Source organism: Oncorhynchus mykiss, chromosome 15, assembly GCF_057628025.1.
Source record: "Oncorhynchus mykiss isolate SJ-2025 chromosome 15, ASM5762802v1, whole genome shotgun sequence".
NCBI lineage: Eukaryota > Metazoa > Chordata > Actinopteri > Salmoniformes > Salmonidae > Oncorhynchus > Oncorhynchus mykiss.
The window spans coordinates 50,064,783-50,086,307 of NC_143036.1; the positions used below are offsets into that span (position 1 = coordinate 50,064,783).

The 21,525-nt window shown below is 42.4% G+C and overlaps 1 long non-coding RNA gene and 1 pseudogene across 1 annotated transcript; both read right to left on the reverse strand.

Annotated features, from left to right (window-relative positions):
* Nucleotides 1-1,441: 1,441 nt before the first annotated feature.
* Nucleotides 1,442-9,989, reverse strand: LOC149978082 (uncharacterized; annotated as a pseudogene).
* A 6,319-nt stretch (nucleotides 9,990-16,308) lies between these two features.
* On the reverse strand, nucleotides 16,309-20,395 carry LOC110490845 (uncharacterized). Its single transcript, XR_002468765.3, has 4 exons — nucleotides 17,599-20,395; nucleotides 17,392-17,489; nucleotides 17,182-17,287; nucleotides 16,309-17,002 (listed from the first exon to the last, which is right to left on the reverse strand). It is a non-coding gene; the product is annotated as an uncharacterized LOC110490845 (long non-coding RNA).
* Nucleotides 20,396-21,525: the final 1,130 nt, after the last annotated feature.

Below are 21,525 nucleotides of genomic sequence, written 5' to 3' on the forward strand. Positions count from 1 at the left end.
TAGGGACCTGTTTCATTGTACTAAGTTCTAATCAACAGCCTAGACTGTGTTTTTGTGTTTGTGTATCTTACATGATCATTTTTGCTTGTTAGTAAATACGTAAATAATCAACTCAGTTGGTGTTGTACAGATTTATTTTGTGGGACTCGGGATTGTGCAGATTCCCAGAATATGCGACATTCAGGATGAGACTGTAGAGGAAATTAATTAATTAGCAACTGTTGTCACGCCCTGACCATAGTTTACTTTGTATTTTCTATGTTTTGATTGGTCAGGGTGTGATCTGAGTGGGTATTCTATGTTTCATGTCTTGTTTGTCTATTTCTATGTTCAGCCTGATATGGTTCTCAGTCAGAGGCAGGTGTTCGTCATTGTCTCTGATTGGGAACCATATTTAGGTAGCCTGGGTTTCACTGTGTGTTTGTGGGTGATTGTTCCTGTCTATGTGTTTTTCACCAGATAGGCTGTTTTAGGTTTTCGTTACGTTCATCACGTTCTTTATTTTGTAGTGTTTGCATTGATTCGTGTTTTACGTTTGTTCATTAAAACATGGATCGCAATCTACACGCTGCATTTTGGTCCGACTCTCCTTCTCACGAAGAAAACCATTACAACTGTTGTAAAATCGAAATTCTGATATTCTTTTAGTTAATTTGGGAAATAGAACCTCAATAAAACCTAACTCTCTCACTGTGCCCCAGATTAATGAGTTAAACCTCTCTGGAATATGTGGGACATTAGCGTCCCACCTGGCCAAAAGCCAGTGAAAATGCAGAGCGCCAAATTCAAATAAATTACTATAAAAATCTAACTTTCATGAAATCACACATGTAAGATACCAAATTAAAGCTACACGTGTTGTGTATCCAGCCAACATGTCAGATTTCAAAAAGGCTTTTCGGCGAAAGCAAACAATGCTATTATCTGATGATAGCACCATAGTAAACGAAGAGAGAAAACATATTTCAACCCTGCAGGCACGACACAAAATGCAGAAATAAAAATATAAATCATGCCTTACCTTTGACGAGCGTCTTCTGTCGGCACTCCAATATGTCCCATAAACATCACAAATGGTCCTTTTGTTAGATTAATTCCGTCGATATATATCCAAAATGTCCAGTTATTTGGCGCGTTTGATCCAGAAAAACACTGGTTCCAACTTGCGTAACGTGACTACAAAATATCTCAAAAGTTACCTGTAAAACTTTGCCAAACCATTTCAAACTACTTTTGTAATACAACTTTAGGTATTTTTTTAAGTAAATAATCGATACAATTGAAGACAGGATGATCTGTTTTCAATACAGGAAGAAAACAAACTGACGCTACCTTTCTGGTCACAAACCTCTATCTAACAGTACACTTGAAGTGACCTGGTGACGCGTTAGTGTCTTTGTGTTGGGGGAAGGGAAGCGGTGGGATCCGGGCTGGTAGTTGCTCAATGGAGGTGGTAGTTGTGGTTGGTCTGTGCTGTGTCCATAGTTGGTGCCGATGTTAGGGCTTGGGCTGGGGCCAGGAAAACCTGTGTTGGTGTTGGGGCCAGATTGGAAATTGTGCTGTTACCTGGGCTGGAAACCAGGAGTTGGTGCTGGTACTGTTGGGATCTGTAGAGGGGAGGAAGGACAACCTGAAGTGCAAGTAGAAACACAAAGAACCATAGACCCAGAAGTCACTGGTAGTAATTCCCCGTGGCCTGCTTGCTATGGGTGAAGGTCTGAACTTTAGTCCTTCTTGTGGCCCCCTGTGCTGACTTGGTGGTAGACTGGAGGGTGCTGGGAGAGGTGATGGCGGTTCAGAGGTTCCAGTGGGTCTGGACTAAGGCTGGCTGGCTTTCTGCTGGGTGGGATCAGGGGCAGGGGGTGGGAGGGCTGGATCTGGGTTGCTAAAGAGCAGGTGGGAGGAGTCAGGGGCAGTAGGGGGTATGGTAGGGGGGTCAAGGGCAGTTGGTGGTGGGAGTGGAGAGTCAGGGACAGTAAGGGGCAGGGAGGAGTGTTCAGAGTGAGTAATGGACTGGGGGAGAGGGGGTAGTATGGTGAGTGGTCTGGGAGGGGGATAAATCAAATCAAATCACATTTATTTACAGTGCCTTGCGAAAGTATTCGGCCCCCTTGAACTTTGCGACCTTTTGCCACATTTCAGGCTTCAAACATAAAGATATAAAACTGTATTTTTTTGTGAAGAATCAACAACAAGTTGGACACGATCATGAAGTGGAACGACATTTATTGGATATTTCAAACTTTTTTAACAAATCAAAAACAGAAAAATTGGGCGTTATTCAGCCCCTTTACTTTCAGTGCAGCAAACTCTCTCCAGAAGTTCAGTGAGGATCTCTGAATGATCCAATGTTGACCTAAATGACTAATGATGATAAATACAATCCACCTGTGTGTAATCAAGTCTCCGTATAAATGCACCTGCACTTTGATAGTCTCAGAGGTCCGTTAAAAGCGCAGAGAGCATCATGAAGAACAAGGAACACACCAGGCAGGTCCGAGATACTGTTGTGAAGAAGTTTAAAGCCGGATTTGGATACAAAAAGATTCCCCAAGCTTTAAACATCCCAAGGAGCACTGTGCAAGCGATAATATTGAAATGGAAGGAGTATCAGACCACTGCAAATCTACTAAGACCTGCCGTCCCTCTAAACCTTCAGCTCATACAAGGAGAAGACTGATCAGAGATGCAGCCAAGAGGCCCATGATCACTCTGGATGAACTGCAGAGATCTACAGCTGAGGTGGGAGACTCTGTCCATAGGACAACAATCAGTCATATATTGCACAAATCTGGCCTTTATGGAAGAGTGGCAAGAAGAAGGCCATTTCTTAAAGACATCCATAAAAAGTGTTGGTTAAAGTTTGCCACAAGCCACCTGGGAGACACACCAAACATGTGGAAGAAGGTGACTGGTCAGATGAAACCAAAATTGAACTTTTTGGCAACGATGCAAAACGTTATGTTTGGCGTAAAAGCAACACAGCTCATCAGCCTGAACACACCATCCCCACTGTCAAACATGGTGGTGGCAGCATCATGGTTTGGGCCTGCTTTTCTTCAGCATGGACAGGGAAGATGGTTAAAATTGATGGGAAGATGGATGGAGCCAAATACAGGACCATTCTGGAAGAACACCTGATGTGCAAAAGACCTGAGACTGGGACGGAGATTTGTCTTCCAACAAGACAATGATCCAAAACATAAAGCAAAATCTACAATGGAATGGTTCAAAAATAAACATATCCAGGTGTTAGAATGGCCAAGTCAAAGTCCAGACCTGAATCCAATCGAGAATCTGTGGAAAGAATTGAAAACTGCTGTTCACAAATGCTCTCCATCCAACCACACTGAGCTCGAGCTATTTTGCAAGGAGGAATGGGAAAAAATGTCAGTCTCTCGATGTGCAAAACTGATAGAGACATACCCCAAGCGACTTACAGCTGTAATCGCAGCAAAAGGTGGCGCTACAAAGTATTAACTTAAGGGGGCTGAATAATTTTTCACGCCCAATTTTTCAGTTTTTGATTTGTTAAAAAAGTTTGAAATATCCAATAAATGTCGTTCCACTTCATGATTGTGTCCCACTTGTTGTTGATTCTTCACAAAAAAATACAGTTTTTTATCTTTATGTTTGAAGCCTGAACTGTGGCAAAAGTTCGCAAAGTTCAAGGGGGCCGAATACTTTCGCAAGGCACTGTATATAGCCCTTCGTACATGAGCTGAAATCTCAAAGTGCTGTACAGAAACCCAGCCTAAAACCCCAAACAGCAAGCAATGCACGTGTAGAAGCACATTTATAGATACAGTTTCTCAGAGAGGATAGGGGGTTTTACGGATCATGTTTGCTGGTGCTGGGTTTTGGATTCTGGGGTGGTCTTCTAATCTGGTCTGTTGCTGGTCTGTTGTTTGTCTGGTCTTTTCTGTTTGGACATTTTGGTCTAGTTTGGCTCGTCATTTAAGAATTGTGTTTGAGGCGAGGGGTTCTTTCGGTTGTATGGCCTCTCTCGAAACCAGCTCCCCTTCGACCAGTTGTTTGGAGGAGTGGAAGTAGCCAAACAAGGATTTATTGGAGGGGCAGTTGGATGATGGGGGCTTTTTCTGTCATATCTTGGGTGATGGCAGGGGCAGGGATGTTTTTGCGATGTCTTAGGTGGTGGGTTGAGCGGTTCCTATGGAAAGGTCTGGGTCTTTGTTGTTGTTGTCTGGTGGAGGGGGTGGGGATTTGGTGGGTTTTGGATTTGAGTTAGTGGGATTGGCTCTTGCCTTGCCGTCACAATATCTGGAGCAGGTTCTGAAGAAAATACCCCCTTTCCCGCACAGACTGCAGGGGCGTATGGAGGTACAGTCTAAGGTGGATTGGTTGTCTTTACAGATCTTGCAGATGATGACTGTGCTGCCTGCAGCCAAATGGCCCAAATGGCCACAGTTCCTGCATAGTTTGGGAATGTGTAGCAGTGCACAGAGCCTCTGTTGTTTCTTAGGGTGATGGTGCGGGGGAGGTGTTGGACTCCTCCCACTCCAGTTGGGTCCGGTCTTGACAGGTTCAGCCATTATCATGCACCAGTCCAGATGTTGTCTCCATTTAGGACCCTCCTACTGTTATTGCTGACTTGAGGGTGGCGAACAGGTGCTTCCTGTTTGCTTGATCCTTCCTCCGCAAATATGGTTCTGGTGGTAAAGCTGCCTGGTCTGCTCCGGGTGGTTGGCGATCTGCTGGTACTAGTGTGGTCGGTGGTGGCCAGAGGAGGGGAGATGGGGAAAAAAGTTAGTTAGGGATTCCCTGCCTTTTCCGCTGGACCAAAGGCAGCGCCAGCCTCAGTCAAGCCACTGGTATAGTCTAGTGTTATATTCTCCTACATTATTTCAACATTTATACAAATCTCAAAATGTTTTCTTTCCAATGGTACCAATTATATGCATATCCTGGTTTCAGGGCCTGAGCAACAGGCAGTTTACTTTGGGCACGTCATTCAGGCGGAAATTGAGAAAAAAGGATCCTTTTAAAAATAATCGCTCACCAACACGGCACCATACATGTGATCTGTGTTTGTGAGGCCTGTTGGACTTACTGCCAAATTTTTCAAAATTATGTTGGAAGCAGTTTATGGTAGAGAAATTAACATTGAATTGTCTACAAATAGCTCTGGTACACATTCATGCAGTCAGCATGCCAAAGGCACTCTCCCTCGAAACATCTATGGTATTGCGATGTGTGACAAACTGCACATTTTAGTGAGGCCTTTTATTATCCCCAGCACAAGGTGTATCTGTGTAATGATTATGCTGTTTAATCAGCTTCTTGATATGCCATACCTGTCAGGTGGATGGATTATCTTGGCAAAGGAGAAATGCTCAGGGATGTAAAAATATTGTGCAAAAACTTTTAAATAAATAAAAATTTTGTGCGCATGGAACATTTCTGGGATCTTTTATTTCAGTTTGTGAAACATTGGACCAACACTTCTATTTTGTGTTTATATTTTTGTTCAGTGTAGTTATGTAAACTGCGCCCGTCTGCGCACACTCCTTCTGCAATGTTATAAGGTGGTACTTATTTAAATTAGGTAAGAGAATAAGACGTTTACCATCGGTGTATTAAAATTTGCAAGACCTATAAACTCTCATTCTCCTCCTGTCTCCAGTACACTCCATCAGTGAATGAATGGACTGGGTGATGTTGCCCACTTTGTTTATTATGCACTCCTCTCATTATTTCCCAAAATAGAAAACTATGAGACTGTGGCGTCGTAAGACTGATGTAACTACAGCGCTCAGCACAGGACCGGGGATTAATCCTCTTTGTCAGTTTCAGAGTGTGTGTGTGTGTGTGTGTGTGTGTGTGTGTGTGTGTGTGTGTGTGTGTGTGTGTGTGTGTGTGTGTGTGTGTGTGTGTGTGTGTGTGTGTGTGTGTGTGTGTCTATGTGTACCAAGGTTATTATAGTAAACTAAAACTGAAACTAAAACAAAACTTATCATTAAAAAACAATTTTGTAAACGGAAATATAATAACTATGCTGAAATTATTATCTTTGACTCCAAAACGAACTAAAATGAAATAAAATTGATCACTCAGCTTTAGTTTATTTTGATAAAAAATCCAATGGGGTTTTCAAGCTTCTGAATCTGACAGAATCTTCAAATAAGCCTATCTTCTGTATCATTGTCAGTGTGGGAGGTAACAAACATTGTGGGAGGTAACAAACAGGATACCTCCCACAATGTACCAATAGTATACATGTGTTAGCAGTTGATGTTATTCTTCAGAAACACAGACCCCAAAGAAAATCAGGGGGAGAAAAAAAAGAGCAAAGTGACAGGATTAAATTTATAACCCAACCCTAGCCTGTGGTTGACCAATTAGAATTCCTTGCAGTAAAATTGGGCCAATGGCCAAATACCAAGTATCATGTTTTAGGCTAAATTTATAGACAATTAATTACAAGCAATGAGAACTTGCCACATGTAGCTATGAGTCCAGGACTGAAACCCCTACACAGATTCTAAACAGATGTTGAACTGAAAAACAACCTTTTCCATTGATAGTTAATTCTCTATTGACCTCTAGTCCTCTGCTTTGTGGATTATCATTAAATATTCTTACACTCCCCCTAGTCCATAAATATACTTAAAATGCCCTTTTTAGAAAACAATAGAAAACATGAAAAAATAGACAGTATAAAAAACATTAGCAGTAGGCATAAAATAATTTACAATAAACACCTTGCATTTTTATAAAACACAAAGGGCATATTTTACTTGCTGTTGCAATAAGAAATACATTTTACTCGAAGTTATAGAAAAGAGGTATTAACAGGTGTGATACCACATCTGAGAGATTATGGTTCTTTACAGCACCGAGGACAGTTACCACGGGCACAGTGAGCACAATCACGAGGCTTGGTGTGAAGATGAAGACCCTTATGATCCCCATCACATTCTTGTCAACACCACTGACACCAATCTATAAAAGGACACGGTTGATGAATCTTACGATATCCCCTATCATGTAACCGTCGGATTTTAGCAGAAAAACATTGGGCAATAGCACTCTTGATAACCTGGATGAGTATAAGAAAAATAACCACAACTCCCACTATTGGAAGTATCATGCACACCCAAAAACTTCCCCATGTGCCAAATGTGGAAGATAACCACATGACTAAGCCTAAATCATCTGGATTGTAATCATGATATTTAGAGCCCTCAGTCCTGATCTTTTGGATTAGGTCAGCTATTTCCACAGAATTATCAGGAATGTAAGTACAGCAATGATGACCCAATAACAGCACATGTACCCCCCTGTGCAGCCAGAAGATAGTCAAGGGCCAAGCCATTTTGCATTGCCACAGTCCAAATGGCAACCATCTCAGCAGTAATTAACTCAAGACTCTCAGCTGTACTATTAGTTAGGACTTCCAAAGAGTTAGCCATATTAATAACTTCCTGTGCTATTTCAGAAATACCATAAGAGGGAAAAACAATTGCAAAGAATCTCTCAATTTCTGTAATCACACGTTTATAACGGTGTGAAAAAGGAGAGTTCACAGAATTTCTTACATGGGGTACGACATATCCCAAATAACACGACCCTTGCCACAACTTTGATAACCAGGAATAGGCATAGGATCCACAGATAAAGTAAGTCCCATTAGTAGCTATCATACCATTATTGATGATATTACTGCAAGTAATGGCATAAAAAGTAGTCATAGGGCCATTACTGAGAGTCAATTCAGCAGACATTAGACATTCCGCAACCGTAGTGCTGTCACAGACAGATAGGTCTGTGGTCTGATCACATTTACTCTGTCCTACTTTGACAAACACGTCCTGGTGAAGTTGAGACAAGTTCCCAGAGAGTGACCTATTAAAACATAACCACCCAACAGGGGCATGTGTAATAAGATGGTCGCTGATTAGTGTCATTGGTAATTTCAAATGAAGGGAAGTACCCATCACTCCAGGATGTTAGCTCCACCCCCACCTCATCCATGTGCTGTTGAATGGACACATATCCAGGAGTATCAGGTCTCCTCCAGCACCTATCTGCAGAACTAGGTACTCTCGCATATTGATACTCAACACTCTCACCCCAATTAGTACCAATAATCGCCTTATACCTATCAACATCTCTCCATATACCCAACATTTCACTCTGTTTAAAATGAGTAGCCCCTAGAGGAATACCTGCCCTTGATGTAAATGGAGCATACAGTTGAAGTCGGAAGTTTACATACACCTTAGCCAACTACATTTAAACTCAGTTTTTCACAATTCTTGACATTTAGTCATAGTTTACATTCCCTGTCTTAGCTCAGGTAGGATCACCACATTATTTTATTAATGTGAAATGTCAGAATAATAGTAGAGAAAATTATTTATTTAAGCTTTTCTTTCTTTCATCACATTCCCAGTGGGTCAGGAGTTTACAGACACTCAATCAGTATTTGGTAGCATTGCCTTTAGATTGTTTAACTTGGGTCAAACGTTTCGGGTAGCCTTCCATAATCTTCCCACAATAATTTGGGTGAATTTTGGCCCATTCCTCCTGACAGAGCTGGTGTAACAGAGTCAGGTTTGTAGGCCTCCTTGCTCGCACATGCTTTTTCAGTTCTGCCCACACATTTTCTATGGGATTGAGGTCAGGGCTTTGTGATGGCCACTCAAGTACCTTGACTTTGTTTTCCTTAAGCCATTTTGCCACAACTTTGGAAGTATGCTTGGAGTTAATGTCTATTTGGAAGACCCATTTGTGACCAAGCTTTAACTTCCTGACTGATGTCTTGAGATGTTGCTTCAATATATCCACAATGTTCCTTCCTCATGAAGCCATCTATTTTGTGAAGTGCACCAGTCCTTCCTGCAGCAAAGCACCCCCACAACTTGATGCTGCCACCCCGTGCTTCACGGTTGGGATGGTGTTCTTCGGCTTGCAGGCCTCCCCCATTTTCCTCCAAACATAACGATGGTCATGATGGCCAAACAGTTCTATTTTTGTTTAATCAGACCAGAGGACATTTCTCCAAAAAGTACCATCTTTGCCCCCAAACCGTAGTCTGGCTTATTCATGACGGTTTTTGAGCAGTGGCTTCTTCTTTGCTGAGCGGCCTTTCAGGTTATGTCGATATAGGACTCGTTTTACTGTGGATATAGATACTTTTGTACCTGTTTCCTCCAGCATCTTCACAAGGTCCTTTGCTGTTGTTCTGGGATTGATTTGCACCTTTCGCACCAAAGTACGTTCATCTCTAGAAGACAGAACGGGTCTCCTTCCTGAGCGGTATGATGGCTGCCTGGTCCCATGATGTGTATACTTGTGTACTCATGTTTGTACAGATGAACGTGGTGCGTTTCGAAATTGCTCCCAAGGACGAACCAGACTTGTGGTGATGTCAAGCGAAGAGGCACTGAGTAGGTAGGCCTTGAAATATATCCACAGGTACACCTCCAATTGACTCACATTGTGTCAATTATCCTATCAGAAGCTTCTAAAGCCATGACATAATTTTCTGGAATTTTCCAAGCTGTTTAAAAGCACAGTCAACTTCGTGTATGTGAACTTCTGACCCACTGGAATTGTGATACAGTGAAATAATCTGTCTGTAAACAATTGTTGGAAATATTACTTGTGTCATGTAGCTGTCCTAACCATCTTTCCAAAAGTATAGTTTGTTAATAAACAAGAAATTTATGGAATGGTTGAAAAACAAGTTTTAATGACTCCAACCTAAGTGTATGTAAACTTCCGACTTCAACTGTATAGGCTTTGCATAAGATAAGGGCAATTCAGTGACTTTAGCACCCATATCTACAAAAAAAATTATGCTGCAAAGTTGTTAACCATCATGTTCACATATATTCCGTCCTATTTCGTATGTATACCAGCTGACATGGGACGTAAGAGGGGGTCTGTTAGTTTACCTCCACGACATGCAGCAAACTATTCTGCTGGGCGGGAGAGAGCTTCTTAAATTTCTGCATCAGCATTGTGTCGTTTGGGCTGTTGTCCTGTTTCCATTTTCCCTTAGACTGAATGAATAATGTTGTTTTCACTTGGTATCTGCACAACTCTGATGACAGACGGTTTATTATGTTGAATGATGTCTCTGTCCTGTTGTTACAGCCTGTCGATGATGCCGCAGTTGTCTCTTCCAATCAGTAGTTGTGTAAACACGTTTTTTTTTCGGAAATCATTGCATCAACTGATGTGTGATTGCCCCATTTTTGGAGGAATTGAGTGCATCTTCATCTTCCATGTCGGGTAACACACTGTCTAACCACCTCTGCTCTGAACCTTTCTTCAAATTCAACAACCGTTTCTTTCAGTTCTTGGACACATCTCTCCCCAATTGGTGGTTGCATTTGTCAGACCCTTAAGGAAAACATGTATAGCTCTCCATCCATCTGCCACATCTTTCTCTTCACCACCGACAGCTCTATAAACCTTTTCTTCAAGTACGCCATGTTCACAGTTGTTCAAAACAAAGGCTAATAACTGTAACCCATCATAAGGATTTAGATAGTATAGTTTCTTATGTTGCTTTAAATGGTCCCATGTCTTCATACCCACATCTCTCGGATGCTTCAAAGTCTTTGATCGTTCTTCTAACTGTTTTGGAGATGCTGATTTATGTGTGATTACTGTCACTGGAGGTTTGTCTTTACTTCCTTTAACAACCGCTCACCACTGTCAGAATCTGTCGACTCAAAGCCAGGCAGTGCTGACCAGATGCTTGAAACTAGATCTGCCTTGCGCAACTCAGTGTGAGGGTAAATGGAGGGAACAGAGAGCCCGCAGGTGGGGGTCAAGTTTGACTTTTCCACCCATTTCTCCTGCAATAGTTGAATTTCTCCTTTAAGGTTTTTGTCTGTTCATCAAGAGCCCTCAATCTCTCTATCTCTCTGCGATATCCTATCATGAGTATTGCACAGAAATGTATCATCACATTTCCTTACTTTGGGTTTTATACAGTTAAAGACCATCGTGTCTTTGTCAATGAGTTAGACGTTCTCTGTATTTTCCCCCAAGCGTTTTGTATATCAGACAGATTCAATATTCTATCTTTGTCAACAATGACACAACATTTCTTTATCTTTTGCCTACACCTCTTCTTTGAAATGGTTCTTTATATCACTAGACAGTGAATTCATATATTTTTCATGTTCACATCTGGAGGATCTGTCCCGTCCTTTCCCAGAGTGGTTCTTTCACTTAAAAATGACACATTAATTTCAAAAGTTGTAAAATATACATCTCTATGTTTATATATTTATTTAACCCAATATACAGTGGGGAGAACAAGTATTTGATACATTGCCGATTTTGCAGGTTTTCCTACTGACAAAGCATGTAGAGGTCTGTAATTGTTTTCATAGGTAGATTTAAACTGTGAGAGACGGGAATCGAAAACAAAAATCCAGAAAATCACATTGTATGATTTTTAAGTAATTCATTTGCATTTTATTGCATGACATAAGTATTTGATCACCTACCAACCAGTAAGAATTACGGCTCTCACAGACCTGTTAGTTTTTCTTTAAGAACCCCTCCTGTTCTCCACTCATTACCTGTATTAACTGCACCTGTTTGAACTCGTTACCTGTATAAAAGACACCTGTCCACAGACTCAATCAAACAGTCTCCAACCTCTCCACAATGGCCAAGACCAGAGAGCTGTGTAAGGACATCAGGGATAAAATTGTAGACCTGCACAAGGCTGGGATGGGCTACAGGACAATAGGCAAGCAGTTTGGTGAGATTGCAACAACTTTTGGCGCAATTATTAGAAAATGGAAGAAGTTCAAGATGACGGTCAATCACCCTCGGTCTGGGGCTCCATGCAAGATCTCACCTCGTGGGGCATCAATGGTCATGAGGAAGGTGAGGGATCAGCCCAGAACTACACGGAAGGACCTGGTCAATGCCCGAAGAGAGCTGCGACCACGGTCTCAAAGAAAACCATTAGTAACACACTATGCCGTCATGGATTAAAAATCCTGCAGCGCACGCAAAGGCCCCCTGCTCAAGCCAGCGCATGTCCAGGCCCGTCTGAAGTTTGCCAATGACCATCTGGATGATCCAGAGGAGGAATGGGAGAAGGTCATGTGGTCTGATGAGACAGAAATAGAGCTTTTTGGTATAAACTCCACTCGCCATGTTTGGAGGAAGAAGAAGGATGAGTACAACCCTAAGAACACCATCCCAACCGTGAAGCATGGAGGTGGAAACATCATTCTTTGGGGATGCTTTTCTGCATTTGGCAAATCTGACCATAATTATATTCTCCTGATTCCTGCTTACAAGCAAAAACTAAAGCAGGAAGTACCAGTGACTCGCTCAAAATGGAAGTAGTCAGATGACACGGATGCTACTCTACAGGACTGTTTTGCTAGCACAGACTGGAATGTGTTCCGGGATTCTTTCCAATGACATTGAGGAGTATACCACCTAAGTCACCAGCTTCATCAATAATTGCATACACAAAGTAGGCCCCACAGTGACCGTGCGTACATTTCCCAACCAGAAGCCATGAACTACAGACAACATCTGCACCGAGGTAAAGGCAAGAGCTGCAGCTTTCAAGTAGTGGGACACTAATCCAGACGCTTATAAGAATTCCTGCGGTGCCCTTAGACATACGTACCACCAAACAAGCAAAGCATCAATACAGGAATAAGATTGAATCCTACACCAGCTCTGATTCTCGTAGAATGTGACAGGGCTTAATAAAAGAAGACAACAAACTAGCTAACTCCTCGAGTGCACAAAGGTTAGCCGAGGGAGGACGATACACCCATATTACAGTTATGGATACACTGTTCCCCAAACAAATGCTTAAACATAGTAGCTAAAATATTTGGGCAAGTGAAATGGATTTCAGTAACGATAGATTCATAATATTTGAATGAGAATGGCCACTCCACCACCTTTACCCTGTCTATAATCTCTGAACATATTATAACCCTCAATTGTAATATCAGAGTCCAGAATGTCCCTACAGATCCAAGTTTCAGTCAATACAAAAATGTATGAATTCTCCAGTACTGCTTGCTGTGAGCTAACAGAGAGAAAAGGCTATGACTTGGGTGCCTGGAGTCTTTGACCATTTTTGTAGCCGTCCAGTAGATAACAACCCAGTACTTAATTGGAGCCAAGCTTCCTGACATCCACAATCTATATACCCAGCGGGGTCAGAGGAAGGCCCAAAAAATTATCAAAGACTCCAGGCACCCAAGTCAGCTCTTTTTCGGGGATAGTACTGATCTTAAGAATTATTGACCCATTTCAAGGCTTTCTTGTATAGCTAAGTTTCTTGAATCCTTGGTGCAACTCTTTTTTTATCTGAGTAATGTGTTTAACTTGGCAAGTCTTAATTTTAATGGATAATGATCTTGTCAAAGTGTTAGACACTAAAATGAAATGTTTTGCTTTGTTTGTGGGCCTGTCAAAAGCTTTATATAATGTTGAACATGCTATTTTATTGAATTAGTTTCCTCGATAAGCCTGAGCTCCTACGCCTGCTCATGGTTTCATGATCATCTTAGTGACATAACTCAGGCCATTGTGATTGATGGTGTTAAATCCGAATTTCTAGAAGTATATAAAGGTGTTCCGCAGGGGTCTATACTAGGACCGGTCCTTTACATTACTTGTATGCATTAAAACAAAAATATAATTTCAAAGATTTTAATAATTTACAGTTCAAATAAGGAAATCATTCGATCTATGGATTTCACATGACCAGGAATCAGGGGCACAACTTAAAATGTTTTGTCTTTGTTTTTTGTCTGATAAACACTCCAAATAGTCTACCCGACCGCTCAAAGGCATCTGCATGGTCCTAAAGCACACCTTTGCCTCATTTTGTATCACATTCCAATGATAAATCTGGGGGGGACAAAAATGCTATTTCAAAATGTGGGGGGATATGTCCCCCCGGTCCCCAGTGAAAGTATGGCTGAGTATGCAGGCCATGCAAGAACTGGGACATTTTCAGCTTCCAGGATTGTGTATAGATCCTTGCAACATAGGGTTGTGCATTATCACGCTGAAACATGAGGTGATGGCGGCGGATGAATGACACGACAATGGGCCTGAGGTACTCGTCACGGTATCTCTGTGCATTCAAATTGCCATTAATAAAGTCGAACTGTGTTCGTTGTCCGTAGACTATGCCTGCCCATAACCCCACCGCCACCATGGTGCACTCTGTTCACAATGTTGACATCAGCAAACCGGTTGCTCACATGACGCCAGGTAGTTGAAACTGGGATTCAACAGTGAAGACCACACATCTCCAGCGTGTCAGTGGCCATCGAAAGTGAGCATTTGACCACTGAAGACGGTTACCATAGCGAACTGCAGTCAGGTCTAGACCCTGGTGTCGACATCGAGCATGCAGATAAACTTCCCAAAGACAATTTTTGACAGTGGTTGTGCAAACCAACAGTTTCATCAGCTGTCCATGTGGCTGGTCTCAGATGATACCACAGGTGAAAAAGCCAGATGTGGAGGTCCTGGGCTGGTGCAGTTACATGTGGTCATGTGGTCTGCGGTTGTGTGGGTTTCTGACAGTTTGTGCAGATATTCTTTGGTTGTAAAAACCCACAGTTTCATCAGCTGTCCGATTGGATGGTCTCGGATGATCCCACAGGTGAAGAAGCCAAATGTGGAGGTACTGGTTGTGGGTGTGAGGCCGGTTAGACATACTGCCAAATTCTCTAAAATGGCGTTGGAGGCGGCTAATGGTTGAAAAATTAGCATTAAATTATCTGGCAACAGCTCTGGTGGACATTCCTGCAGTCAGCATGCCAGTCGCACGCTCCCTCAAAACTTGAGTCATCATTGTGTTGTGTGACATCTGCATAGTTTAAAGTGGCCTTTTATTGTCCCCAGCTCAAGATGCACCTGTGTAATGATCATGCTGTTTACTCAGCTTCTTGATATACCACACCTGTCAGGTGGATGGATTATCTTGGCAAAGGAGAGATGCACACTACCAGGGATGTAAACAAATTTGTGAACAAAATGTGAGAGAAACATGCTTCTTGTGCATGTGACAAGGCTACAGTCCGATTTTGCAGTTGTGAAGAAAGCCCTTGATTTAAAACTAGTATTTAATATGGGTATAATCTAAATACATGTTTTTTTCATGTTCTCGTATGAGTGTCTCAGATGGATGATATCTTTATTCATCGGATGGTTCTATATTGGAATGAATCGTTGCATACAAATGCCTTAGTATTTGGATTGACAATGATTTATTGTTTTAAAAAAAGACAGGACAGCTTGTTAATCCAAGTTTAGAATTTTAAAAGGCTAATTGATCATTAGAAAAACCTTTTGCAATTATGTTAGCACAGCTGAAAACTGTTTCTGATTAAAGAAACAATAAAACGGGCCTACTTAAGACTAGTTGAGAATATGGAGCATCAGTATTTGTGTGTTTGATTACAGGCTCAAATTGGCCAGAAACAAAGATTTTCTTCTGAAACTCATCTGTCTATTCTTGTTCTGAGAAATGAAGGCTATTCCATGGGAGAAATTGACAAGAAACTGGCTTTAACCAGAATAGAAAGAGGAGTGGGTGCACAACTGAGCAAGAGGACAAGTACATTGGAGTGTCTAGTTTGAGAAACAGACGCCTCACAAGTCCTCAACTGGCAGCTTCATTAAATAGTACCCGCAAAACACCATTCTCAACATCAACAGTGAAGAGGCGACTCCGGGATGCTGGCCTTCTAGGCAGAGTCCCTCTGCCAATTATATGCATATTCTAGATTCTGGGCATGAGAAATAGGCCGTTTCATTTTGGGTACGTTTTTCATCCAAAAATCTAAATACTGCCCCCTAGTCTCAAGAGGTTTTTAAGGAGAAGTGTATCTAAAGTTCCATGCATAACACTTGAATTTTCATCAACATTTATAATGAGTGTTTCTGTGATTTCATGTGGCTCTCTGCACAATCACCGCTTGTTTTAGAACTATTGAACGTAACGCGCCAATGTGAAATGAGATGGACACCCCGTCACAGAGGAGGTAATTAGAGGAAAGGGCCAACCAGCCGTGGAGGCCAAATAAAAGGATCATGGTGGCACACCGCGAGAGAGAATGGGGAGAGACCGACAGCAAGCGAAAGGAGAGAAGGCCAGACCCAAACCTTATTTTCTGTCTAAATAACGTTGTTTTTCGGACTAAAGCCTCCCTGTCTCTGTGTCAATCTCTGCACGCTGAACCCACGGTTTACCACACTAGCAATGATTAACAACCATTACTGGTTTTATTGACTCAGGGGTGTGAATGCTTAAGAAAAGTAGATGTTTCTGTATTTAATTTTCAGTACATTTGCAAAAATTTAGAATATATTTTTTAAATTTGTCATTACATGTACATGGATGAAAAAAAACATCAATTTAATCAGTTTTTAACTCAGGCTGTTAGACAGCAACATTTTGAATAAGGGAAGGGTATGAATATTTTCTGAAGTCAGAGTAGGGGTGAAGTGACTAGATAACAGGATAGATAATAGACAGTGGCAGCGTATGTGGTGAGTGAAAGCGTGTGTGTGTATGTGTGTGTGTGTGTGTGTCGTCAGTATGCATGTGTACGTGTTATGTGTGTTTGGGCATTTGTAGTGTGTGTGTGTGTGTGTGTGTGTGTGTGTGTGTGTGTGTGTGTGTGTGTGTGTGTGTTGGGGTGTCAGTGGAAGTAGAGTCCAGTATGTGGTCTATTGCAAAAACAGACTTTCTGCGTTGCGGTGGACGGTTGCTCCAGTTTCGTTCTGATGGAGCCTATTCTCCCCATAAGCAGGCTTTGCCCTTTTCCGGTCTGCTGACTCAACCAGGTTCTCAGACTCAGGGGAGCACCAGGGTGGGGATGTTATAAAAAAATGCATTGGGTTCCTCTGGGTCTGGCTTCACATCAGACATCATGTCTTCATTTGCCCCTGCAAATCGCTGCTTCTCTTCAGCAGAGAGTAATTTTGACCAACTGGCCAAAGCCTGTGGAATTACAGGAGACAAGTTATTCTTCTCAATAAACAAACGGTCTTGAATAATGGAATCTCAATGAAAAAAAAAGAATAAAGACGCACACACTAAAATCTGTGGAACAAGTCTTTACTTTTCAAAATTCAGTACTGCATTTAAAATGTATGGGTTGGTTTACATTATAAACGAACCTGTCTCTGACGACACCACCTTTGCTTTTTGATGTTCTGCTCCTTTGCTCTGTCTGGGGTGTCCGATAATTTTTGCCACTCTTTCAGTTCAATGCATCTTAGGAGTCTGTGTGGTGTATTAGCAATGCTTATGTGCATCAAAATCCTTGATAAAATTGTAAAATGTAAAATGATGATACAGTCAGTCCATGTCTTTATGAGACTGCTCACCTTCAAAATCTGCATGCGCCACTCTCCATCTGTGTACTTTAATATCAGCTGACTGACCAGAAGACCCAGTACACAGGTTTTTGTGCAGACTGTTCATCCTGAGACATGATAGAGAAAAATACATGAAATTAAGTTTATGGAAGATATTCACACCTCTATTTCATGCAACGTATTTGAGAATGCTAAGATAACCATCATACAACTCACAGATAGCTCATTATGTGTTGCTTAATGAATGCTTGCCGCCGCCTGTTCCGGTGCAGGCACTGGAGGATTGCTCTGCAGTGGCTGCTGCTGCTGTTCTTGGAATAGTTAAATAAAATAAAATAAAAGTTTATTTGTCATGTGCGCCGAATACAACAGCTGTAGACCTTACAGTGAACTGCTTACTTACAGGTAATCAAATGGCTACCCAAACTATTTGCATTGTGGGCCCCCCAACCCCTTTTTGCACTATTGGTTAGAACCAATAGTGCAAAAAAGGTGTTAGGTGAACAATAGGTAAGTAAAGAAAGAAAAACAACAGTAAAAAGAGTGAAAAACAGTAGCGAGGCTATAAAAAGTAGCGAGGCTAAATACAGACACAGGCTGATTGAGGAAGTATGTACATGTAGATATGGTTAAAGTGACTATGCATATATGATGAACAGAGACTAGCTGTATGGTAAGAGGGGTTGGCTGGTGGTGGGACGCAGTGAAGATAGTCCAGTTAGCCAATGTGCGGGAGAACTGGTTGGTCAGAACAATTGAGGTAGTATGTACATATGTAGATTAATGGAATGCATAGTTAAAGTCACTGTGCATGTATGATAAACAGAGAGTAGCAGCAGCGTAAAACAGGGGAAGGGTAGCCATTTGATTAAGTGTTCAGGAGTCTTTTGACTTGGGGGTAAAAACTGTTGAGAAACCTTTTTAGGTTTGTAAAGAGAACAGTCCATGACTAGGTTGGCTGGGGTCTTTGACAATTTTCAGGGCCTTCCTCTGACCCCGCCTGGTGTAGAGGTCCTGGATGGCAGGCAGCTTAGCCCCAGCAATGTTCTGGGCGGTACGCACTACCCTCTGTAGTGTCTTGCGGTCGGAGGCCGAGCAATTGCCATACCAGGCAGTGATGCAACCAGTCAAGATGCTCTCGATGTTGCAACTGTTGAAACTTTTGAGGATCTCACAACACATGGCAAATCTTTTTAGTTTCCTGAATCATACTACATCATACTTTGTCGTGCCCTATTCACGACTGTCTTGGTGTGTTTGGACCATGTTGGTTTGTTGGTGATGTGGACACCAAGGAACTTGAAGCTCTCAACCTGCTCACTACAGCCTCGTCGATGAGAATGGGGGGCGTACTCGGTCCTCCTTTTCCTGTAGTCCACAATCATCTCCTTAGTCTTGGTTACATTGAGGGATAGGTTGCTATTCTGGCACCACCCCGCCAGGTCTCTGACCTCCTCTCTATAGGTTGTCTTGCCGTTGTCGGTGATCAGGTCTACCACTGTTCTGTTGTCTGCAAACTTAATGATTGTGTTGGAGTCGTTTCTGGCCATGCAGTCGTGGGTGAACAAGGAGTACAGGAGGGGACTGAGCACACACCCCTGGGGGGCTCCAGTGTTGAGGATCGGCGTGGTAGATGTGTTGCTCCCTACCATCACCACCAGTGGGCGGCCCGTCAGGAAGTCCAGGATCCAGTTGCAGAAGGAGGTGTTTAGTCCCAGGATCCTTAGCTTAGTGATGAGCTTTGAGGGTACTATGATTGTTGAATGCTGGGCTGTAGTCAATGAATAGCATTCTCACATAAGTTTTCCTTTTGTCCAGGTGGGAAAGGGAAGTGTGGAGTGCAAAAGAGATTGCATCATCTGTGGATCTGTTTGGGGGGTATGCAAATTGGAGTGGGTCTAGGGTTTTTGGGATAATGGTGTTGATGTGAGCCATTACCAGCCTTTCAAAGCACTTCATGGCTACGGATGTGAGTGCTACGGGTGTGTAGTAATTTAGGCAGGTTGCCTTTGTGTTCTTGGGCACAGGGACTATGCTTGAAACATGTTGGTATTAAAGGCTCAGACAGGGACATGTTGAAAATGTCAGTGAAGACACCTGCCAGTTGGTCAGCACATGCCTGGAGCACACGTCCTGGTAATCCTTCTGGCCACACAGCCTTGTCTATGTTAACCTGTTTAAAGGTCACACTCACATCGGCTACGGAGAGCATGATCACACAGTTGTCCAGAACAGCTGACGCTCTCATGCATGCCTCAATGTTGCTTGCCTCTAAGTGAGCATAGAAGTGATTTAGCTCGTCTGGTTGGCTCGTGTCACTGGGCAGCTCGTGGCTGAGCTTCCTTTTGTAGTCTGTAATAGTTTGCAAGCCCTGCCCCACAAGATGAGCATCGGAGCCGGTGTAGTATGATTCAATCTTAACCTTGTATTGGCGCTTTGCCTGTTTGATGGTTCGTCGCAGTGCATAACAGGATTTCTTGTAAGCTTCCGGGTTAGAGTCCTGCACCTTAAATGCGGCAGCTCTGCCCTTTAGCTCAGTGCGAATGTTGCCTGTAATCCATGGCTTCTGGTTGGGGTATGTATGTACGGTCACTGTGGGGACAACGTCCTCGATGCACTTATTGATAAAGCCAGTGACTGATGTGATGTACTCCTCAATGCCATCGGAAGAATCCCAGAACATGTTCCAGTCTGTGATAGCAAAACAGTCCTGTAGTTTTCCATCTGCTTCATTTGACCACTTTTTTATAGACCGAGTCACTGGTGCTTCCTGCTTTAATTTTTGCTTGTAAGCAGGAATCAGGAGGATAGAGTTGTGGCCGGATTTACCAACTGGAGGGCGAAGGAGAGCTTTGTATGTGTATGTGTGTGGAGTACAGGTGATCTTGAATTTTTTTTCTCTCTACACATTTAACATGTTGATAGAAATTTGGTAGAATTTATTTAAGTTTCCCTGCATTAAAGTCTCCAGCCAATAGGAGCGCCGCCTCTAGATGAGTAGTTTCCTGTTTGCTTATTTCCTTATACAGCTGACTGATTGTGGTCTTAGTGCCAGCATCTGTCTGTGGTGGGAAATAAACAACCACGAAAAGTATAGCTGAAAACTCTCTTGGCAAGTGGTGTTGCTTGCAATGTATCACAATATACTCTACTTAAGGTGAGCAAAATTTCTCCGATTTCATGCACCAGCTGTTGTTTACAAATATGCACAGACCTCCCCCTCGTCTTACCGGACGGAGTGTGTTGTTCTATCTTGCCTGTGCAGCGTATATCCTGCTAGCTGAATATCCATGTCGTCAATCAGCCATGATTCCATGAAACATAGGATATTACATTTTTTGACGTCCTGTTTGTAGGATATTCGTGATTGTACCTTGTCTAATTTATTGTCCAATGATTGCACGTTGGCGAGTAATATTGACAGTAACGACAGCTTTCCCACTCACCTTCTGTGGATTCTTACGAGGCACCCCGCTCTGTGTCCCCTGTGCCTCCATTTCTTCCTCTTGCATATAATGGGGATGTTGTCCCTGTTGGCCCTGGAGAATGCCCTGTGCCCTTGCTTTTTGAAGAAAAAAATCTTTGTCTATTCCGAGGTGAGTGATCGCTGTCCTGATATTCAAAATATTTTTTTGCTGTAGGATACTGTTGCAGAAACATTATGTACAAGATAAGTTACAAATAACACAAAAAAACCCACATAATAGCACAATTGGTTGGGCGCCCGTAAAACTGCTGCCATTTCTTCCGGTGCCAAGCTATCCACTCTTCCACCAATGTTTAGTAGCTAGTGTTAGCCAACGATCCTTTGGTAGCTAGCTAGTTAGCTAATATTAGCTAGCTAAATTTGCTTGCCAGTTAACATTAGCTTGTTTACTCAAAACAGCAACGTTCAATTTCTTACTTCTACTCCTAAAATCCTTGTAACATGATCATGTTAGCTACAACGTTTAACTATCTATTTAGTTAGTCATTGACTATATTAGCTGTAGTAATTTATAAAGGGAAAACCAGCCACGTTGCGGACACCGACGCCTTGCTCACAGATGAGCTAAACACTTTCGCCCGCTTCAAGGAAAACACAGCCAATATAGTCAATGTGGGCCACCGCTGCTCACGAGGACTGTAAGCTCTCGTTCTCTG